At 39.9% G+C, this 21,175-nt stretch overlaps 1 long non-coding RNA gene across 1 annotated transcript in view; it reads right to left on the reverse strand.

Annotated features, from left to right (window-relative positions):
* Window positions 1-21,175, reverse strand: part of LOC308654063 — a 173,278-nt gene that overhangs the window by 105,737 nt on the left and 46,366 nt on the right. The window contains exon 2 of the long non-coding RNA XR_014023168.1: window positions 17,658-17,741. This is a non-coding gene — a long non-coding RNA (uncharacterized lncRNA). The remainder of the gene's footprint in view (window positions 1-17,657; window positions 17,742-21,175) is intronic.

The following is a 21,175-nucleotide window of genomic DNA, read 5'->3' on the forward strand; positions in this document are numbered from 1 at the left end:
ATGGTTTCGTTACTCTGCCCTGGGAAAGACACTCTTGGTCTGAATTGAAGAGCAGTGTTTTGGTTGTTTCTTTGACCTTGTTTTCTCTTGATCCTCCTTTTTTTCTATTTATAGTGTGACTCTGTTAGCACATGTCTGGCTCAGGTTGCTTGTGCTTAGTTCCTTTTGGTTTGCTATTTTAAAGACTGTGTGAAGGTAATTTTGGATTAATGTCATGTGTCTTGGCAGCACAAGTCACTCAGCTACAAGAGCATAATAATCACTGAAGTAGAATCCAAATTATAATTTTTTTTAAGCACTGATTTTCCAAGTAGATCTGTGAATTCTCTTCTTCTTCTCTTTTTTGGCACTGAGGATTGAACCCAGAAGTGCTTTACCACCGAGCCACATTGTAAGTCCTTTGTATTTTATTTTTTATTATTTTTTAAAAATTTGAGACAGAGTCTCAATAAATTGCTTAGGGCCTTGCTAAGTTGCTGAGGGTAGCCTGAGCCTCCTGTGTTGTTGGGATTACAGGTATGCACTGTCACACCTGGCAGATCTATGAATTCTTAACAGTTTTTCTTTAGTGCAAGAAATATTTATTTCCTAGGACTGATTTTATTTCCTCCTAAAATGGTCTCATCGAATAGTTGGTTACATCATTAGAAGAAAATTCAGTTTGATAGACATAAGCCAAAGTCTTTGTTCAAAAGTTCAGCTTCTACTAAGAAAGTAAATCATGTCATAATAGCAGTTTTTCTTTATAGTATAGTAGGAAATTACAAACCACTGCTACATGGTCTTACCTTTAAGTTTCTCCTGTCTACACTTTTGTTTTCTTCTGAGGCAGGGTCTTTCTATGTTGCCCAGTCTGGCCTTGAATTCTTAGGCTCAAATGATCCTCCTGCCTCAGTTTCCAGACTAGTTGGGACTACAGGTGTGTACCACTGCACTTGGCTTATACATTCTAATAAATTCCAATTCAGGAGTTTTGTTCTACTATTGTCACATTGTATTTATTGACGAAATTAAGAGAGTGAATTTTCTGGCTAGGGTTCAACATACTTCATGGACCACTTACCTGTCCTATAGCCCATTTTTCTGAACAAAACCTTTGGGGATATTCATTCATTCATTCATTCATTTACTCATCCCGTGGTCACCAAGGAAGCAATTTTCCTGTCAACCCTATGACTGGGCAGATATCAATGTTTGTTTTTGTTGAGCACCTCACCTGTCTGGTTCCCTATCATGGGCAACCTCAGGTTGTCTGCTGGTGTGACCTTGGGCAGTAGCTATGGTTGTTTGCATACTTTTTTCTGGTTTTGAGCTGGATGAACTCAGCTCTTGAGATAGGGCCAGGCCAGGGACATAACTGAGTGAGTCAGGTTTTGAGCCCAGGCTTCTGTGGCTGGCTACTAGAGCTCTTCAGGGAACATTGGATGGGGTCCCTGCTATGAGCTCATGTATGTCACAGTTCTGTAGGTGGCCAGGAAAGGTGGTTGGCATTTCAAGAATTCTGATTTCAAATGAGGGAGATGGGTTCTCTTTGCTTATTTTTCAGTACTGGGTTTTCCGTTAAGGCTAATAGATTCATGTAATTTCCTGGAAGACCTCCACCTGCTGCTACTTGAATAGGTGAATCCGTAGATCCAACAGGTGGGCATGCAGCCAATTGCTGGGTATACCGTTCCTCTTCTTTTCAGATGCAAAATTAAGTGTAATTGCTACTGTTAATTCTTTGTACCAGTCAGCTCTTATCCTGCAAAGTAAGAATCATTTCAGGTGAGGAAAAGTGAGGTCCATAGAGACAAAGTTAGAAATAGGTTCACAACTGGTATACATTTATTTCCTTGTTGTAGTTTCTGAATTTCATGCTACTCTGCATTGTTATTCTTCTTTATCTCAAGTGGTCTGTGCAGAGTTCTAGTTGCACCTTCACTTTATTGCTACTCTATCTCTTTAGGTTCTTCTGATCACTTCTGTCTGTCAACATGGCTGGAAACATCTGAGTTTTCCTTATCCTCTCTCCTGCCCTCTACATGATTGGATTCTTCCATTAAAACCTGCCCTCTGCATGATTGGATTCTTCCATTAAAATCTCTTTTTCATTCTATTCTTCTCTGTCGTCCTGAAATAGTTAGTATTAAGATATTTTAATTTCTTACAGATTATAACAGTTTTAGAACTATTATTTTCTAAGCCTGAAGCTGCCATTAACTACAGCTTTGTGAGACGCTGAAGCAGAGAACCCTGCTAGCTCATCCATGTCCAGACACTGGATCCAGAGTAACTATGAGAAAACAAATGAATGCCATTTTAAGTGAGTGCACTTATGATAATTCGCTATGCAGAAATGGATGACTAAAACCTTTATCTACTAGTTTTGTAACCTTGAGGTAATGGCATAACCACTGTGTAAAGAGGTAGCTGTGTTTTTTCCCTATTGTCTCTTCCTGTCTTCCAGCAGGAGGGTGAAGGCTCCAGGGCTTAAGGGATTTGTGGAGCCATAAGATAGCAAGAACCTGGGCTCATTCATTACCTCACAAAAAATGTCACCCCTTCACCCGGAGCATGTGTGTCACATTGTTACATGAGTGAGAACTAAGCCTTATTGTGTTAAGCCAGGGATGTCTTGGGGTTTGTTTATTGTAGTAACTACCATTTCTCTAGCATAGTATGTATTTTCTTATTTCTAAAATGGGGATAAAATTGTGATTGAATGAAACAATCTACTCAAAACAAATTGTCACACTGTAAACTATTATCCTAATATGAGGTGTTAATGGAATTTTCACAAAAACACGGCCATGTTAACTAGAAGGAGTTATTTCTTCATTTTATAGGTGATAACACTAAACAGAATGGTTATCTGGCTTGTTTGAGGCCACTCTGTGAATTAGTGACAGGGGCAGCACTAGAACTTTCCACCTCCTCCCTAATTCTCTTCCAGGACATCTTTCACAGTGTCATGCCATGGCTTCAGGAGGGTGGTGTTATGGTTTGGATGTGAAGTATCTACCAAAAGCTCACATATAAGAAAATGCAACAAGGTTCAGAGGAGAAACAATTGGATTGTGAGAATCTTAATCTGATCAGTGAATTAATCCCCTGATAGGGATTAACTGAGTGGTAGCTGAAGTGGTAGGGTGTGGCTGGATGAGGTGGGAATTGGGGTGTGGCTTTGGGGTACATATTTGTATCTAGCAAGTAGAGACCTCTTTCTCTTGATCATGTGAGCCGATGTCCCCTGCCACAGTCTCCCACCATGATGTCCTGCCTCACCTCAAGCCCTGAGGAACAGAGCCGGCCTTCTGTGGACTAAGACCTCTGAAACCCTGAGCCCTTAAATAAACTTTTCCTCCTCTATAATTGTTCTGGTTGGGTCTTTTAGTCACTGTGGTGAAATAGCCGACTAAAACAAGTGGGAAGAGAGCAAAGGCAGGCAGAGCTGCAGGGAGACACACTTCTTTAAACGTGAGCAGATGAATGCCGCAGTTTCAAGGTTGTCCCCGTGGAATTGAACCAAATGCTTTTCCCTGCAGAGGCTGCATATTTAGTTGCCAGTACATGGGGGGAGGGAGACAGAGCTACACCTTACATATGTTTCAGTTAAGTTAAAAGATTGATGTGTATTTATTTTGAGGTGATTGTTGAAATACCTTCCTTGTGTGTAATGGAATTTTCTCCTTTTGGCAATGCCAAAGGCAGTTCACTGGGTTACATATGTTGTCAGTGAAATTTCCCACATGCTTCTATGAAACATTTGTCTTTTCCAGATGGCCTGTGTAAGCCCAGTTGTTCCTTCAAACAAATTTACAGTTATGACAAATGTGCTCGCTCTCTCTAGACTAAATCAGAGTTCTTTTTTTGGAAAAAGAAATGGTTTCCAACTAATCCAAAGGGGACAGATTTTTCAATGGAAAGCGGATACTAAACTCTGTTCTCAGGTTGAAATTTTCTGAGATTTGGGTGTAGAGGAATCAATAGGTTAATATGTTTTATCCCCATCTCTACACATAATATATGCGTGGTTTCATGTTTCTTCCATTAAAAAAAAATCCCAAACACAAAAGTTACCTTGAAGAAAGTGCACATTTAAACTCTTGCTTTATGGATGTTTTTCTGTAGTAATACCTTCCTTTATTAAATAATGCAAACATTTACTATTTAATATGTAAGAAGAATATTTATAGCCCAGTTGTCGAGAAGCATACTAATAAATTGAACATGCATGGAACTGCACTGTTGCCTTGATCTCTTTCCTTTTCTTTCCATAGTTCCTTTCCCACCAGGAGCCACAATTACACCTTACTTTCTTAAATTTTCGTGAACTGATTATAAGTATTATTAATAGGTTTGAAAACCATAGTGGGAGAAAACTCAAGGTGACTTCAGATTGGCATTAACAATAACCTTTAACCTTAATTTGACAGTGTTCAAGTCTCTGGTTTTCAAATCTATAAAATTTATAGTAGACTGATGAGCTAACTAGGCATTATATTTTATCCTTCAGATAGGAAATAGAAACTAAAACTGGACTTACAACTAATAGATAAACAAACAAACTTTTATTATTTATAAATTATCCAGCAAGTTTGAGGCTAGAATGAGTCTTGAATTCAATGATCTTTGCATTAAACAACTTGTGAATGAGTAAGACTGGTTATCAAGTAGAGTAATCCTAGTACCTAGCCTGACAGAACAATCCCTGTAGGCTACCTGTGCAGCCTGGTAGTGATTTGTATTGTTAGTGGATTTGGCAACTCAAGAACAAGTGTTGCATCTTACTTTTTATGATTTATTTTGTCCTTTGTCCTGGGCTCCAGCATCAAGCAGCATGGGGTTGAAAACTGGACTTTCATTTAACAGCTGTATGGCTGTGGGCAAATAAATCAACCTCTCTAAGGCCTTCTTACTTTTCTGTAAAATGAACCCCATCCAATGAATTCTCAAGCATGGGAAGGAGTGAGACAATGACTGTGTGGTTATTGGCAGAGGACTTGACGTAGAGCAAGTGCTGAATGAGAGAGTGGACCTTCCTGAGTTGGAAGAGCCCGATTTCTGATGGAAAACCTGATAAGTTTTGATCCAACCTGTAGTTTGAATGTGTCCCCCAAAATTCATGTGTTGGAGACTTAATCCCCAATGCAACAACGTTTGGAGATCGGGCCTGGTGAGAGGTGATTAGGTCATGAGGGCTCTGTGTTCATGAAAGGTTTATGTTATCATCATGGAAATCCATTGGTAATCTTAAAAGTGGATTCAGCCCTTTCTTTCCTCCCTCACCCCTGCCCTCTCTTATCCTTTCTCCTTCCTCCATGAAATGACACAGCACAAAGACCCTTCTGAATTCAGGCACCTTGACAGGACTTCTCAGTCTCCAGAACCATGAACCAAATACACTTCTATTATTTATAAATTATTCAGCCTATGGCATTCTGTTATAGTAGCACAAAATAGACTAAGATAATCCACGTATGGGCCATGTCAGTTAGGGAGAACTCTACCTAGGACAGGAATAGATAGAACTTCTGCCTCTTCACTAGGTAGAGGAGAGGATGTGCTGGAAATGGGTTGGACATCAGAGATTTGCTGAGGGCCATTACCAAGTAGAAATGACGCATCGAAATTGCCTTGCCAGTGTACCCCATGTTAATTTCGCTGTTGACCTTGCATGTGTGTTTGAGAAAGGTGACCCTGCTCAAAGACCAGGGTGGATCCAGGATTAGGGTGTACCCTGCAGTTTGAGGAAGTATAGTATCCCGGTCCTTGGGTTTAGGGCGTTCCCAGTTTAAGACCTTGGGTTTTAGGGAAGTTCATGTTGAGGATTATTGCTGCTGGAAATAGGGCGTTCCTGCTACCTGAGCTCCCTTGGAGTTCTCATGAGACTCAGAGAGCATTTTGGGAAAAAAGCCTCGTGGAGGAGGTGAATTGGGTGGCAGCAGAACTGGGATTGCCCCAGAACGTGTGTGGAGGCCGGCATGAGTTTGGGAATAAAGAATTGCTGTTTGAATCTACAAAGCTGTGTGGTGGCTCGTGATTCTGTGCCCAGCCAAGACTGCGGCAGAGATTAGTATAGAACCTATGCTCTTGGAGTAAGGCTTTTCTCCCAACCTGGGTAGGAGTGGACTCTGGAACTGATTTGTGTCCTATTGTTTGCCAGGACACAGATTGTATTGTGATACATAATTTCACCTTGTTAAGGTTTAGATATGAGGCGTCCCCCAAAAGCTTATGTGTGAAACAATGCAAGAAAGCTCGGAGGTGAAATGATTGGGTTATGAGAGCCTTAACCTAACTGTAGGCAGTTAGGCAGTGGCTGGAGGAGGTGGGTGGTTGGGGATATGCCTTTGTGGTATATATTTTGTCTGTGGTGAGGAGAGGTATTTCTCTACTTCATGATCATCATGTCCTGGGTGGCTTTCCTTCACCACATCTGTCTGCCTTGATATTCTGCCTCATCTTAGGCCCTGAGGAATGGAACTGGCCATCTATAGACTGAGACTTCTGAAACCATGAGCCCCCCAATAAATTTCTTCCTCTAAAAATTTTCTTGTCAGGTCTGTTGGTCACAGCAATGAAAAAACTGATTAAAGCACACCTGTTTTATAATAATTTTGTATTCAGAAAATTGATATATTTGTGACACTCTCCTAATGACCTACATAAATACTTATTGAGTGCCAGTCAATATTATAGGTGCCAACTACATAGTCATACAAAATAGATATAGTTGCTTCCTTATAGAGATAGATAAGTGTAAAGAAGAAAATATTAAACCAATAATTAAATGAATTGTATAATTACAAATTGTGTCCAGTTGTCAAAAGGAAAATAATAGGCTGTGACCAGATTGTAACAATGATGTTTTGCTACCAAAGATGCAACAAAAGGCGAGAGATTCTCCACATAAAGGATTCACAAAAGTTTTATTATAGTAGTAGGAACTGTGTGTTTTATTCAAGAGGCTTTGCCCTTCCATTTTTATAAACGTACATTAAAACACAATTCAGAGATAGAATCCCGTAAGGTGTAGCATATTTTGGTATTGAATTTATGTGCAATAGCTTGTAACGGAACTGAAAGCAAGCTTTGAGGAGACTTTCCAAGCCAACTGGTGAACACGACCGAAGTCCAGTTTAGAGACAGGGACATAAACAAGTTGTCAACAGAAAGAACAACTTAAAAAATATCTTAAAACTGTTTGGCCGTGAAGAGAGGAAAACTAATCAGGCTATTTGAGTGGGTACATCATAGGAGCTTGGTGATTCCAGCCGGCAAAGAACATTTTAATATGACAAAATTTCCTGAACTTTTTTTTGCAGGTTGATTTTGTTTTCCTGAAAGAATTGACCAAAACTTTTTCACATTTGTTTGTTTTGGCATTTGATCATAAACTGAAAACCATCACATCCAGGATGCTCTGGGAGGCACATTATCACTACCAGAGTGCATATGGACTTATCTGGAATGGAAGGATTTTTGCAGCCCAGACGAATAGGATCTGTGTGGGGCATAAATAAGCTATTAGAATGTGGCAGATTGACTTAAGAAGTCTTTGAAAGAATGCTTGCGGCTCCATCTTGTGGTCAGCATCACGAAAGCATCAAATTCAACCTGTTAGCTTACTGGAGAGATGGTGCTTAACAAGTTTATGAGGGCTTTTGGACTGTTGGGACTTGAAAACAAAACCTACTTTAAACTAGTTTCAGCAAGAGGGGTTATCTCGTAGGTCTGAAGGGGTTGATTTTTTTCTTTTATTGGCACATTATCATTATATATGACAGTGGGGTTCATGGTTATATATTTGTACATAAACACAACGTAACAGTATAATTTGGCCAATTTCATCCACACCACCTCTTCTTTACCTCCTCTCCTCCTTCTCCCAACTCCTTCCTTTACTCCACAGATCTCCCTGAAGATATTGATAGAGGGACAAAGGCTTGGCAGTCACATCCAGGTCTCTGTCACCAGGACCCATCCTCTCTGTTTTTCTTTCTTTCCTTTTTTTTTTTTTTTCTTTTTTGTTACTAGGGATTGAACCCAGGGTCACTCAACCACTAAGCCACATCCCCAGTCCTTTTTGTATCTTACTTAGAGACAGGATCTCAATGAGTTGGTTTGGGTCTTGCTTACTTGCTGAGACTGGCTTTGTACTCAAAATCCTCCTGCCTCAGTCTTCTGAGCCGCTGGAATTACGGTGTGCACCACCGTGCCCAGCTCTGTTTGTTTTTATTCTCTCTTGCTTTATGGAAGATTGTTGCTAAAAATTTAGATTTAAAATAATTATTCATATATATTCATATATTATGACTCATTTACAGTTGGAAGAATCTCAAAGAAAGACTTCCACCTGACTGGGTTATATGCCAAACCTTGTCCCAATCATGTGGTAAGAGAAATGAGGCACCATGGACAGCCAGCTTGAGTTCTTAGGAAGGGGTGATGGCAGGGTGCATACTTGCTGGACAAATAAACACCCTTCATATCCCACAACCCTGCCACCAGGCATCCACACACTTCTCCTCAAGCATGCAGCTCATAGAGTGCTAAATACGACAGCTTTCCTGAATACGACACAACCCACAAAAGCACATCCCCTCCCCAGGAGGAGATAATTCAAGAATACACTGAGTGGATGTACTTAGCATAGAGTTCAGGATTGCTGGGTGGCACACTTTCCTTCTAAGTGTAGATGTAATATCTATTTTTGGTCTTATAATCTACCTCCATTAAGAAAAAACAAAACAAAATGAAACACCAAAACCTTGGAATCAAAGTAGGTTGGCTTGAATCAGTCTATCTTTAGAAGAGACAAGTTCTGTAAGTCCTATTTAGTGAGTCAAATCCTTCTCATGCATTCATTCAGTTGATTCATTACTTCAAATAAACTCTCATTTGAGTTCCTTTTTTTTTCAGGTATCTTTTTAGGTTCTAGGAATATGTCTCTGAGTTCTCTGAATTTAAAACACAAGAAAATAATCATGATACTCAGCATTAAGGAGCTGTGATTGCAGTATGAATTGCAAGTATTCGCTGTAGCATTTATACAGAGTTGAACATAGTTCACAAGTGGTACTTATGGAAAAATAAAATCGTGGAAATAAGACAATCTGAGATACAGGGGTGGTGGTGCATATTATAATCCCAGCCGCTCAGGAGGCTGAGGCAGGAGGATCACCAATGAAGCCCTGTCTCAAAATAAAATATGGAAAGGGTTGGGGATTTATCTTAGTGGTGGAGCACCCCTGGGTTCAATCTCCAGTATTGAAAAATAAAAATAATAAGAAAAAGAAAAAGAAAAGTGGTGGTCAGGGGAGGTAAAAAAAATTCTTATTAATACAGAGAATATGTATAAATAGAACCTCAAAGATTAGGTATTACTAGGATTAATTTCAGATAGGAAGATACTTAGTAAGGTTTTATCTAAAAAATGGAAATTTTTTTCTTTGGTTTTTCTGAACTTTTGTTCCAAGTAAAATTTGGTTTAGGCACTTGAAGGCTAATTAATCATGAAGGAAAATATTTAAATCAATTTGCATTATTCATTAATTGGTTTCAGAGCTCATTATCCTATTGAAATCTCTCATTCAAAGCATTGAATGAATTATTTTTAAAAAAATATTTATTTTTTAGTTGTAGCTGTCAATACCTTTATTTTATTTATTTATTTTTTATGTGGTGCTGAGGATCAAACCAGGGCCTCGCACATGCGAGTGCTCTACCGCTGAGCCACAACCCCAGGCCCTTAATTACTTATTTTAAGACATCCATTTAGCTAAATGATTAGAGGGGAAGGTTTGGATAGGGCTTAAGAGCATGAACTTTAATTTTTGCAGTACTCAGGATTGAATTTAAGACCTCTTACACGCTAGGTAAGGGCTCTATCATTGAGCTACATTATCAGCCTCCTTTTAAAACATTTGAGACAGGGTCTCACTACATTGCCCAGATTTTCAAACTTGAGAATCCTCCTGCTTCAGCCTCCTGTGTAGCTGGGATTACAGGTATGTACCACCATCCTCAGCAAGAACATGACTTTAGGCAAAAGATTGACCAAGGCTTGAGTGTTGGCTTCACTCTCTCTCTCTCTATATATATTTTTGGTGTGACCTTCATTAAGTTTCTTAATCTGAGTCTGTTTTCTCATCTGAGTAGTAGGGATAATATGGTACTCATGTCAAAGTTATTGTGGGGGTTAAATAAATGTGTAAGGTATTAGTACACAGCAAGGATTCAACAAACATTAAAAGCAAAATCAGGAAAAGAACGCTTTTCTTAAATGCCTTTGGTAGTAGACGGGTACTACATGGTTAAAATCCACTTATTAATATACAAATTATTGATTGAATGATCATTCTCGGTTCTTATAATTGATTACTGTGGTCTTAATAGTGGACCAGTTGGGATGAATGTTGAGAGCATTAAGAAGCTGTAATTGTAGTAAGAACTGCATGTATGCTCTGTGGAAATTAAAATATTTTATTTTCACTTATTACATTGAGTGATGGTGTGAGGAATCACTGGCCTAGCAAAACCCTCCTTTCCTAGTGTTGACAGGTAACAGACTGGTGGTGGTGGTAGGGACATTTCTTCCCACTGTTGAGGTTTCAGTCCACATGGAAGGACCCCACTCATCTAACATTTTTGGCCTTCTTACACCCCTTCTTTGCTTCTCTATGGAGGAGGAATCACTCATCTGCCTGAGGAATGTGGAAGTACTAACTGTGACTATTTTCTCTTGGAAGCCTAAGGGAAGCTTGCATTCTACTCCAACCTTCCATGATGTAAGAGCACTGGACACGCCCTGTTTTTCAGAGGCTTGCTCACATTTAGTGGTACTTTTTACTCAAAAGACAAATGTTTTGACTCTTGGGTTGAATGTAATGTGATCCACTTGCCTAAAGTCATAAATCATATTCTTTAATATTAACAATGTGACATTCAGTCTCTTGTCTTCCTTATTCTTTGGCCTTAATTCTTAATTGCTTCACAATATTTGTGGGAAAGACAGATGTCGTTTGTTAAAAATGTTCGAATTATAATGGTCCTGTCAACATACATTGTGTGCATTCCACAGGGGCCTTTTAAGAGCCTCAGTAGGAAACACTTCAGAATTATCTACTGAGGGGCAGGAAAGCTGGGGCATTCATCCTCCAGCTCTATCTCTCCCCTGCTGATTAACTGGTTGTTAATTCCCTGGAACTTCTAGCTTCTGCATTTTGTGGCTGGCAAGTGTCATCTCACAGAGAAATGAAGGTGCTTCATGTAAAACCATGAGTGTGTCTAGAACTATCTAGTGAAGCTACGAATGACTTTCAGTGTGTTGAGGGGTCCTGGGTGGGGCACCAAGACGACCTGCTATAAGGCTGTCTTTGAGTTATCCTTGACTATGTTGGGCGTGCTTGTTCCACAGCTCCTTGTTTTTTCTACCATAAATCTCATGACTCTATATGGGTTGTGTATTCTTTTCCAGGCAGGGCCAGGATCTAGGTGGCTCACTGTGGTATCCCCAAGCCTTGTTACTATTTATTGAATGAATATTTTGATCAGTAATAAATAAATGTTCACAGTAGAAAAATACCCAATTATTAAAGCTTGTTTTGGTGTTTTGTGAACAAATACTTTTACTATATGTAGAATGATATTTCTGAGCCCACATAACCCAAAACATGAAACGCTTAGTGGAGACCCACTGGACACTGGTGTTAGACTTGAAGGAAACTGTTGCCTCTTGCAACAGTTTTTGGTCCAAAAAAAAAGATGGAGGTCATATTTTTTTTTAATAAGCAACAACTGTGAATGAGTAGTCGTCTTCCTGATGGCAAAATATATTCAGAAATTTAGGGTATAGTTCAGGGGTATGACACTTGCTCAGCATGTAGGAGGCCATGAGTTCAATTCCCAATACAGAAAATATTGCATTTGAAATCTTTCTAGTCTGTTGTGTTTGTGACGTTACTTGGGAAAGTTTCTCAGCAGGAGAGAGTTCAGGGATATTGGGCTGATTTCAGGGCAAAGAACGTGCCAGTGTAATGTAACAATGTTGCCAGTAGGTGGTGCTATTTTACACAGCACTGGCAACTGGGTTTGGATGCTATTTAAATAGAGTTCATAACATTATTCTCAAAATAAATTAGATAAATTTCTGAAAGACTGGTAGATTTTTAGCATCAGACAAGCCATAAGCGGGAAATTCAGCTAACATTCTTGTGAGCAAAAAAGTTAGAGAAAGATGAAGTTTCTGCAATTGCAGCCAATAATATGGGGAGGAAAAAATACACAAAATGATGTCTAATTCCAAGACGGTTATACTCCTTGGCATGGCTTGGATAATCCCAGTTTGGAAAGACTATTATGGATAGACACAGATTTTGGGAATAATTCTGATAGAATAAATATTGTATGGTTTTTCCTACAAAGTCAGAGTTGCTTGAGTAAATAGCTTTAAGATGAACTGGGAAGTTCTGGCCTAAGCTTTGTGAATCACCACATATGAAACATAATTATGCTCACAAATTAGCATATTTAAAAATGGCTCACAAGGTAATTCTCAATTCTCTGATATTTATAACTTGACAAATGGCTGAGATCTTTTAGTATTTCAGTTGAATCTAATAAACACTCACTGAGGTCTGTGTATACCAGGCGGTTTGCCAAGCACTGAGAATCCACAGGCTGGTAAAATAGAACCCTTCCTTCTATGTTGACCATTAGCTCAGGTTTTTTAGGCCTTAAGGAGATTCTGCTACTTCTCCATCACAGTCCAAGGGGGTCGGTTCAAAGGCTCTGGCGTATGGAGGGGAGAATGCTCCCTAAATCCCTAGACTGCTCTGTAGCAAGGTCTCCACTTCTCTAATACAGAGACCTCATTTAGTCTGGAGGTAACCGAGGAGGAGGACTAACCCACACTCGGGTTAAGTTGCCTGTACCCTTCAATATAGAGGGAAGAACTATAGTCATTTTAGATGTTTATCAAAATCTAGTCATCAATTTAAAAAATATTATACTTCACCACAGTTGAATTTGATAATCATTTACTTTCCCAGGATATCAGAAGCAAGTTCAAAGGCCTAGTGGAAGGGATCTGAGGTGACACCTCTGGTGACCCAACTCTCTCAGGATTGCCCTTAGATTTACCCTTTCCTGGGCTGGGATTGTGGCTCAGCAGTAGAGTGCTCCCCTAGCACAGGCGTGACTCGGGTTCGATTCTCAGCACCACATAAAAATAAAGGCATTGTGTTGTGTCCATCTACAAAAAATATTCTCTCTCTCTCTCTCTCTCTTTCTCTCTCTTTAAAAAAAATGATTTACCCTTTCCTCAATATCCAGAAACACTAGGTTACTCAAAGTTTCCCCATGAGCAGAAGGAAGATGCCCAATTACTTTTCTGGAAGAGCCAAAGGATTTAGAAGAAATGAACAGCCAATAATTTCAATTGGGATCACAGAATAAGTGTGTCTTTGGAAATGAACAGGCCTGATTGGGATCCAAACTTAAGCATTTCTCAACTCTGTGATTTTGGGTAAATTACTTAACTATGCTAAGACTAGTTTTTTTCTTTTAAAAACAGCAATTATAATCCCCAGCTCTTCAGGTTGAAATAGAAGAACCCATGGGAAAACAACTGTAATAATTTCTTGCATGTTAGACATTCTAGAAAATATTAGGATAGTCCCTTTCCTCTATGGAGGGGTTATAGGAAGTCTGTTACATGGTCACCAGCCCACAGAGAAGAATGTTCACCATCAAAATTATGTCATCACTGTTAACCCTCTTCTCCTCTTGGCTTGCTAATAATGCCCATCATTTTGATAGCAATATCAATAGGCTATTTCATAGTAAAGTCAATGAGCAGCTGTGGTCTCAAGGGCTAATTCTGAAAGCATTTGTAGGCCAATTGAGAATGGGAAGAGACATGTTTTCTTTTATGTAGCGTACCCCAAAGCAGAAGCTCTAAACAGCACTGATTAAATGACACATCATGTCGGCGCATTCCAGAGCCTTCTCATCTGCTCTGTGAATCTCAGCCTGCTGGCCCAAGTGAAGTGAGGCCCCGTTTCTCTTCACATGCCATGGACAATATGGGAGCATGACTGCTTTTGTTGCTGATGAAAATATTATGGCCTCAGTTGCCTGTAATCAATTTACTGCTTTATGGACCCAAAGTCCTCCAGAGAATTTAATAAATTCACGTAATGTTTCTAAGTGCTGCATTGTGCATTTGGAGCGCTGATTTAGCTGACAAATGTGAAAAATTCGTGTAGCTAGACAACTCCCTAGTGATTAGACATGTGTGGAAGCTAGAGAGAGCATGTTGCTTCAGAGAAGGTCAGCATTAACATACAGCTGAGAGCCTCCGCCCTGGATTGGCTTTGTGTCCCTCCAGTCCTGATGGATAATACTATCTGACCAAACATTTGGGGGGTCGTCCCCATTTCCAGTGGGGCTGAACTTCAGGTTCCCTGACAACCTGCAGCTTCTAGTCTGGGCTGATCAAAGAACAACAAAGACAAAGATGATGTTGGAAGGGGATGATGGACCTCGGATTTAGATAATGAAATGGCCGGTGAATTATGGAGACTTGGCTCCGAAGATGTCAGAGGTTTCTAAGGGAACGTTTTATGGGATAGTATCAGAGTCATTTTTTAAAAACTGGTTCACTAAAACTTATATTGAATTTTTCTGTGCATTGCTTTCTCCCATTCTGATTTCCTTCCAAATGTAAACAAATTTGCCAACAAATAATAAATGGTAAGCCACTTTTTATGATTCAAAGAGAGGATTTTAATCCTCTCTTTACTAATGTACATATAAGCATTTCATAGAGTCATAATCAATCAATACCATTTCGTATTCCACTTTTCCTCTTTAATGTGATTTTATAGAGCAGTAATGTTATTTATATCCATCGAGGTGGGCTGCAGAGCTGTTGCTTCAGATAGTTTCTTAATATTGAGCTTCTGAGAGTTGTCTTTAAAGTGCCAGGTGCTGTATTATTTCAGACATTGCTGTTGTTCAGAATCACTGCAGGTTTTACTTTGATTTTGACTTGAATTTTGATTTTCAGCTCAAGTGAAGGTTTAGGATTTTACTTGAGCTTGAAAGTTAGGGGGAATCAGCCACAGGTAAACCGGGCCTGGGGATTTTGTAATAGCTAGTGTGGAAAACAAGCCCACCCCTCTCCTGCTTAGATATTCCAGTGACTTGGGGTCCAGCTTGACCTCTTCTTCAGCTGGCTGTGATTACTGAGTGACTGACCCTGGACTCTCTCTTGTGGGACCTGTAAGGTTTGGGGCTACCTCCATGGTTCTGGATCTGGGTGATACAGACGCCAGCTGCTTCACTGATAAAAAGGGCACATCACTTCATGTATTTGGACCCTGTAAGTCATGTTGTTTGACAGAGAAACTTTATACCACTCACAAGAAACCAAAGAAATAAGAAAACACAATGTGGTGGAGTACTGACAATAAGAAAGAGGACTGGAATGAAATCCCCTAGTTATTGAGTTGGGGATTGGGATGATACTTTCAGGTAGATTTGATACTTAAGAAATGAATATTGCTAATTTGATATACAGGGTCATTGTTATTAGCAAGAACAAAACAAAACAAAACTAGATGGTTTGCAAACATTTCTCTTCAAACACACTTAAAAAACTTCCCAAAGAGCTTCTTGTCACCTGTCTTTTATGTGACTTAGAAACTGAGGCATAAAGGAGACAAATGACTTGCTTAGACCCAAAAGCTAGTTAGATAAAAAGCTAATTTATCTATGGCAGGATAAATTTGAACCTTCCCACCCACATCTTTCTCATTAGACAGGTGTTCTTAATCTTTTCGAGTATGAGGGCTCTGTTTTGGTTCTGAAAGTTTAAGAATGCTTGTGTGATAGTAACTATATTTTTAGTATCTATTAATTGGGAAAAATCTAAGTGTCATAGAGCTTCTCAGTGACTCTGCAACTCTTAGGGGTGCACAGGTTGGAAAATCATTGCACAAGACATTGGTAGCATAATGCAATGACTTTACACACTGGAGGCTTGTGAAGCTCCCTACCCTCCGGAATTAACAGTGGACAATGAGCAGTGAAAGGGTTGGGGACCTAGCAACGGAGCCTTTTAAGAAGAGGTGACTTGCTAATAAACATGCTTTCTAGGATCCGGCTTTCTCCATGGGGAATGGTACAACATGCCAAATTCAACTTGAGTCCTGCTCCCGTCACCCATCCCGGGATTGTAGACCTGAGATGCCTGCGACAGCCAGATGAGATTCTCCATCATTACTCAAATGATAAACCAACGAGGTCAACTCGCTCATGAGTTTTCGATTTTATTTTTGCCACAGTTTTGTTGCTGTCTTTCCTGATAAGTGTATCTCTACGCTTGTCAGGTCAAATTCACTGTCAATTGGAATACAGAAAAGGTGCATCTCCATATGTATACATTTTTTTTTCATTTTCTAAAATGAACATCATAAAAAAAGGCAGAAATGTGACCTCCAAAGCCTGGATACAGACTCCAAATATTGTACAGCAGCTTCATCTTTTTATTAGATTTTCTGTGTTTTTTCTCCCTAGTTGCTGGATAAAATCCATACAAATGAAATACTGGCTCACTCAGTAAATAATAATGAAAAGGTAAATTCATTTTACAGAGAAGCCAGTACATGTAAGACATCATCTTGAATGACTGTGATTTCTTGAACTGATCACCAGGCTATTAGAGTCTCTCAAAAATAATATCTGGCTTTTAGGCTCTCCAGTCAAATCTACGACCTCTCCTTAACCTTTTGGATCTTAAGAAAAAATGATTTTTAAAAACATGTGCTGAGTAGGCTGCTAAAATTACACAGGTACAGTTTAGTTCACTTCACATTGAGGTCCTACCAGATGACACACCCAGGGAGAGTCTGGCTTCTTCCTGCCACCTCTTGGCCCTTCCCTTGGTATTTTTCAATTGTTATGAGGTAACTATAAGGCTCTTTCAAAGATCATAGAAAAAATATATTTAGGGCTAAGATCTTGCCTCTTTAAATTTATCTTGAAGCTGATAATTTCTCTAAATCTGTCATGTTAGGTTTCATTTTATATTTTTTTGGAAAAAGACAAATGAATATATTTTTCCCTGGGGTGGTGAGGCTGAACTTTCTGGAGATGTAAACAGGCCCCAAATTACAGGGTTCCTATGACATAGACTTTCAGTGCCCAAATTAAATTTTGTTTATGTGTCAATTAAAGGTAAAATTCAATTAAATGTCTGGTTTTTTAGAACTTGTTATGTGCAAAGGCCTCCAAAAGCAGAAGATGACAAAACAAACCCTTCGCTGTCAATGAGCTTCCTACTTGGAATAGCTGGCGAATTAATCCCCAGGTCCCTGCAGGTTGATGAAACACAAGCCAAGTGCTAAAGAAGTGCTTCCCCAGGCTGAAGGAAGAGGAACGAATGGCCAGTTCATGATGGAGGTGAGCTGTGCCCAGACATGCCTTTTTTAATTAAAAATAAAATACCTGACATTCACAAATGCCATATAAATATAATCATGCATTGCTCAATGGAAGGGGTATGTTTTGAGAAATGTTAGGTGATTTCATTATTGTATAAACATCCTAGAGCATATTTATGCAAACTAAGATGGCTATGATATCAACAGACGATACAGTCTTACCGGATCACTGGCATATATGTAGTTCACCTTTGACCAAAATTTCCTTATGTGGTGCTGGGCTGTAGCTCAGTGCTTATTGTATATCTAAGAAGATAAAAATACATAAGGAAGTCCTTTAGTCAGAAAGAGTTTATCCACTGCCTTTAAGATAAATCTTGGGCATAGGTGAAAGCTTTGAAGATGAAATTGGGTTGGAAACTCTGATATATTCATCTGAAGTAACAAATCCTGGCAGTCGCCCTTAGAAAGGTACTTGCAACTTCTGAGAATGCGTCCAGGTTCTAGTGGCTTTGAATGTGAGGGAAGAGAATGGGGAGGGGACCAGATGGGCATCCTCTCTGCAGAGAAGTCAGGCTGGCAAATGAGGGTCTTCAGACAGGAGGCAAGTAGTCCTCTGGTTTACTTTTAGAATGGGCAGTCCCTAGCCAGGCATGGTGGCACATGACTATAATCCCAGCGGCTTGGGAGGCTGAGACAGGAGGATTGTGGGTTCAAACCCAGCCTCAGCAACAGCAAGGGGTGCTAAGCAAATCAATAAGACCCTGTCTTTAAGTAAAATACAAAAGTAGAGCTGGGAATGTGGCTCAGTGGTTGAGTGCCCCTGAGTTCAATCCCCAGTACCATCCCACCCCTGCCAAAAAAGAAGAATGGGCAGTTCCTGGCACAGATTACAGCTATTAACAGGAGAAGGAGAAATCATGGCTGACTGAAGGCGTCTGTCTTGGTTTGTGTCGTGAAGATATGAAAAGCACCCAGTGGCCAATGAATGGAGGTGAAGGGAGGAATCAGCCTGGCACTGTAATCCTTTCCCCACTACTTTTTAGTGGTGTTACCTGCTGGAGTGGGGGGAGGTCTCTTTTCTTATCTATAAACCAGGCCTTTAATCCCTTCACTATAGTTTAGTCATCAGGATTAAATGAGATATTGCAAGTCATTTAACACAATACCTGGGACATAGTTACCCAGTCCATAGGAGCTATAAAGATTATCATTATCAATCATAATATAGCCATTTCATTCAATTGCTTCGATGGATTAACATGTGTGAGTTATTTCTCTTGTCAGTTTATGCAGTCTTTTTTTTCCCCTGAACTGAATTCATCCTTTTATTGATATTTACTATAATTATGAGCACTATTTTCTAGCTGATGCACAGATTTAAAGCATAACACACCCATTTGATAAATCTCTTAGGATTAAAATTTGACCTCTGTTAAAAAAGGCTGATCTATGATTTCTTTCAGAAGTAATAAGCTTTCTTTCTGGGAGAGGGCCTGGGTTTCCCCTGGGATACAGTGCCTCTTCTCCTCCATTAGCACATGTATACATATACACACACCATGCTATCTGCTCTCATTGCCTGAGGACCAGGATGGAGAGTCGGGGGTCTGCTGAGTCCTCAGGGGATGAGAACCATGGACAGCTGTCAGCACAGTATGAAAGTGTGACCCACAACGAGAACAGCCTTAACGTCAAAGCACCCTTGTCCACATACCCACACCTCCCAGGGTTCTGCTCTACCTCCTCTTCTGGGGCAGCTCCACTGACTTTTCCTTACTTGGTGAAGTCACCCTGAAGTCGGGGATTAATCCTCCTCAAGTGCTCTGTCAGTGATGACAAGAAGAAGCAGACACAATAAGGCTGGGTTTGGCTCAAGGAGGAGAGAGACACATTTGGAGTGCCTGCCCAGGGCAGCAAAGCAAATGTGTCATGTCCTCCTTATCAAGAAGCAGGAAATTGTACATAGGTTGGATGGTAAATGTGCTGAATTTATCCTCACATGGGCAAATTTTCCTGCTGAGACTATTCTTCTGGTTTCAAAGGGAACCAGGAATTGTTCAGTCTTTTAAAAATTATTCAGGACCAGGCTGAATTAGACTTTTTTCTGCTTAGAAGGCAAATATTTATGCTTAGTTCCTACCAGAAAATGACACTAAAAAGTTAATGGTAAACCATAGGGACTGGCAAATCCCAGGAACAACATTTGTGTCTTAGCTGAAGTCCAGAGGGCCTCTCAGAAGTCCATTTGCATAAGGTGATGGGGAGCCTCAAGGGACATGAAGAAGGAACCAGGCTTCCAGAGTCCAATCCCAAAGTCAGGCCAGAATAACGTGTTGGGAGGAACAGTATTTGAGAATCTGCTCTCACAAACCTATGGATAGGTTAAACAAATCGAAGTGCTAGAAAGGAGTTGGTGACAGCCACTGTACCAGTAAGACTCAATCTAGGTCATACTACCAATGGGGAAGGCACAGGAACCTGGAAGGTGCCCAATGTGTATAGTGGAGTTGTGCTGGGTACCTTTGAAGAGAGTAGTTTTGACATTTAGCAAACTTGAATTTTTCTCAGAATGGATGTTGCAGGTTGGGTTTTCTTGTGGCTTAGTCTGTTTTCTGCTGCTAGAACAGAATAACAGAGCCAGGGTGATACATAAAGAAAAGAAATTTATTTGACTCATTGTTTTGGAAGTTCTAGAGGATGAGAAATCCAAATTCACATCTGCTAAATCCCTTCTTGCTGTGCCATCCGTGGCACAAGGTGAAAGAGTAACAGAGTAACATCTCATCTTTTATAAGGATACTACTCTCCTTATAACTAACCCACTCCTGAGATAAAGGCATTCATTAATTCATAATCAGCTCTTTTTTAATTTTTATTTTTTATTGGTGCTGATAATTGAACTCGGCCTCACATATGCTAGGCAAGCTATCTACCACTCAGCTGCATCCCTGTATCCCTCAAAAGGTCCCATCTCTCAACCCTGCTGCTTCAGGGATTAGGAATTTCCAACATTCAAACCACAGCGTTTGGGAGGTGGATTCTAAATCTAAAATTAGTAGGCAAGGAGTTTATTAGAGTATGCTTTGGGTTGAGCCCCTTCTGGGGAAGGGTTGGGGAGACAGAGAGGCTGGGCTGTGATATGGCTTACCCTGGGGAGAATTTTGCAATTGGGACAGCCTTATGGAGTTGTCTGAGTTGGGGCCTAGAGTCCAGATTGTTGTACTCTTGTATCAGTGAGTCATTGAGTGTGAGCTGACCTCAGGAAGGGGTAAGACGTTGGTTGAGATTACAGTTTTCAGCCAGCTGAAGGCAGTTCCCTGAATCTGAGAGCTGAGTGTTGTTGGAGGATCCCTCATGCCCTGAAGTTGGAATTTGGGTGGCACAGCATAGTCTGTTAGAAAGGTACTTATTTTTTGAGAGACCAACTGAATGAACTAAAGTACTTATGATATGGGTAGACAGAAATCAGTGTAGACTATCAAAATGAACTTTAGCATTCCACAGATTTGGATACCAGAAACTAAAATTAATGAGTTAGTCTGTTTTTTAAAGAGTATACCCTGAGATTTTCACACATTCTAGTATAAGTACTCTGCATCCTTCTAATGGCATCTGATACTAGAGTAATGACTACAGGAAAGGTAACAAAAATCATAACTAACACTTACTAAATGGTTACTGTATGCCAGCACTCTTCCAAGTGCTTTATTTATAATCTGATATTTAATCCATATAAT

Source organism: Spermophilus citellus (genome assembly GCF_964194105.1).
Source record: "Spermophilus citellus genome assembly, chromosome: 8".
NCBI classification, from domain to species: Eukaryota; Metazoa; Chordata; class Mammalia; order Rodentia; family Sciuridae; genus Spermophilus; species Spermophilus citellus.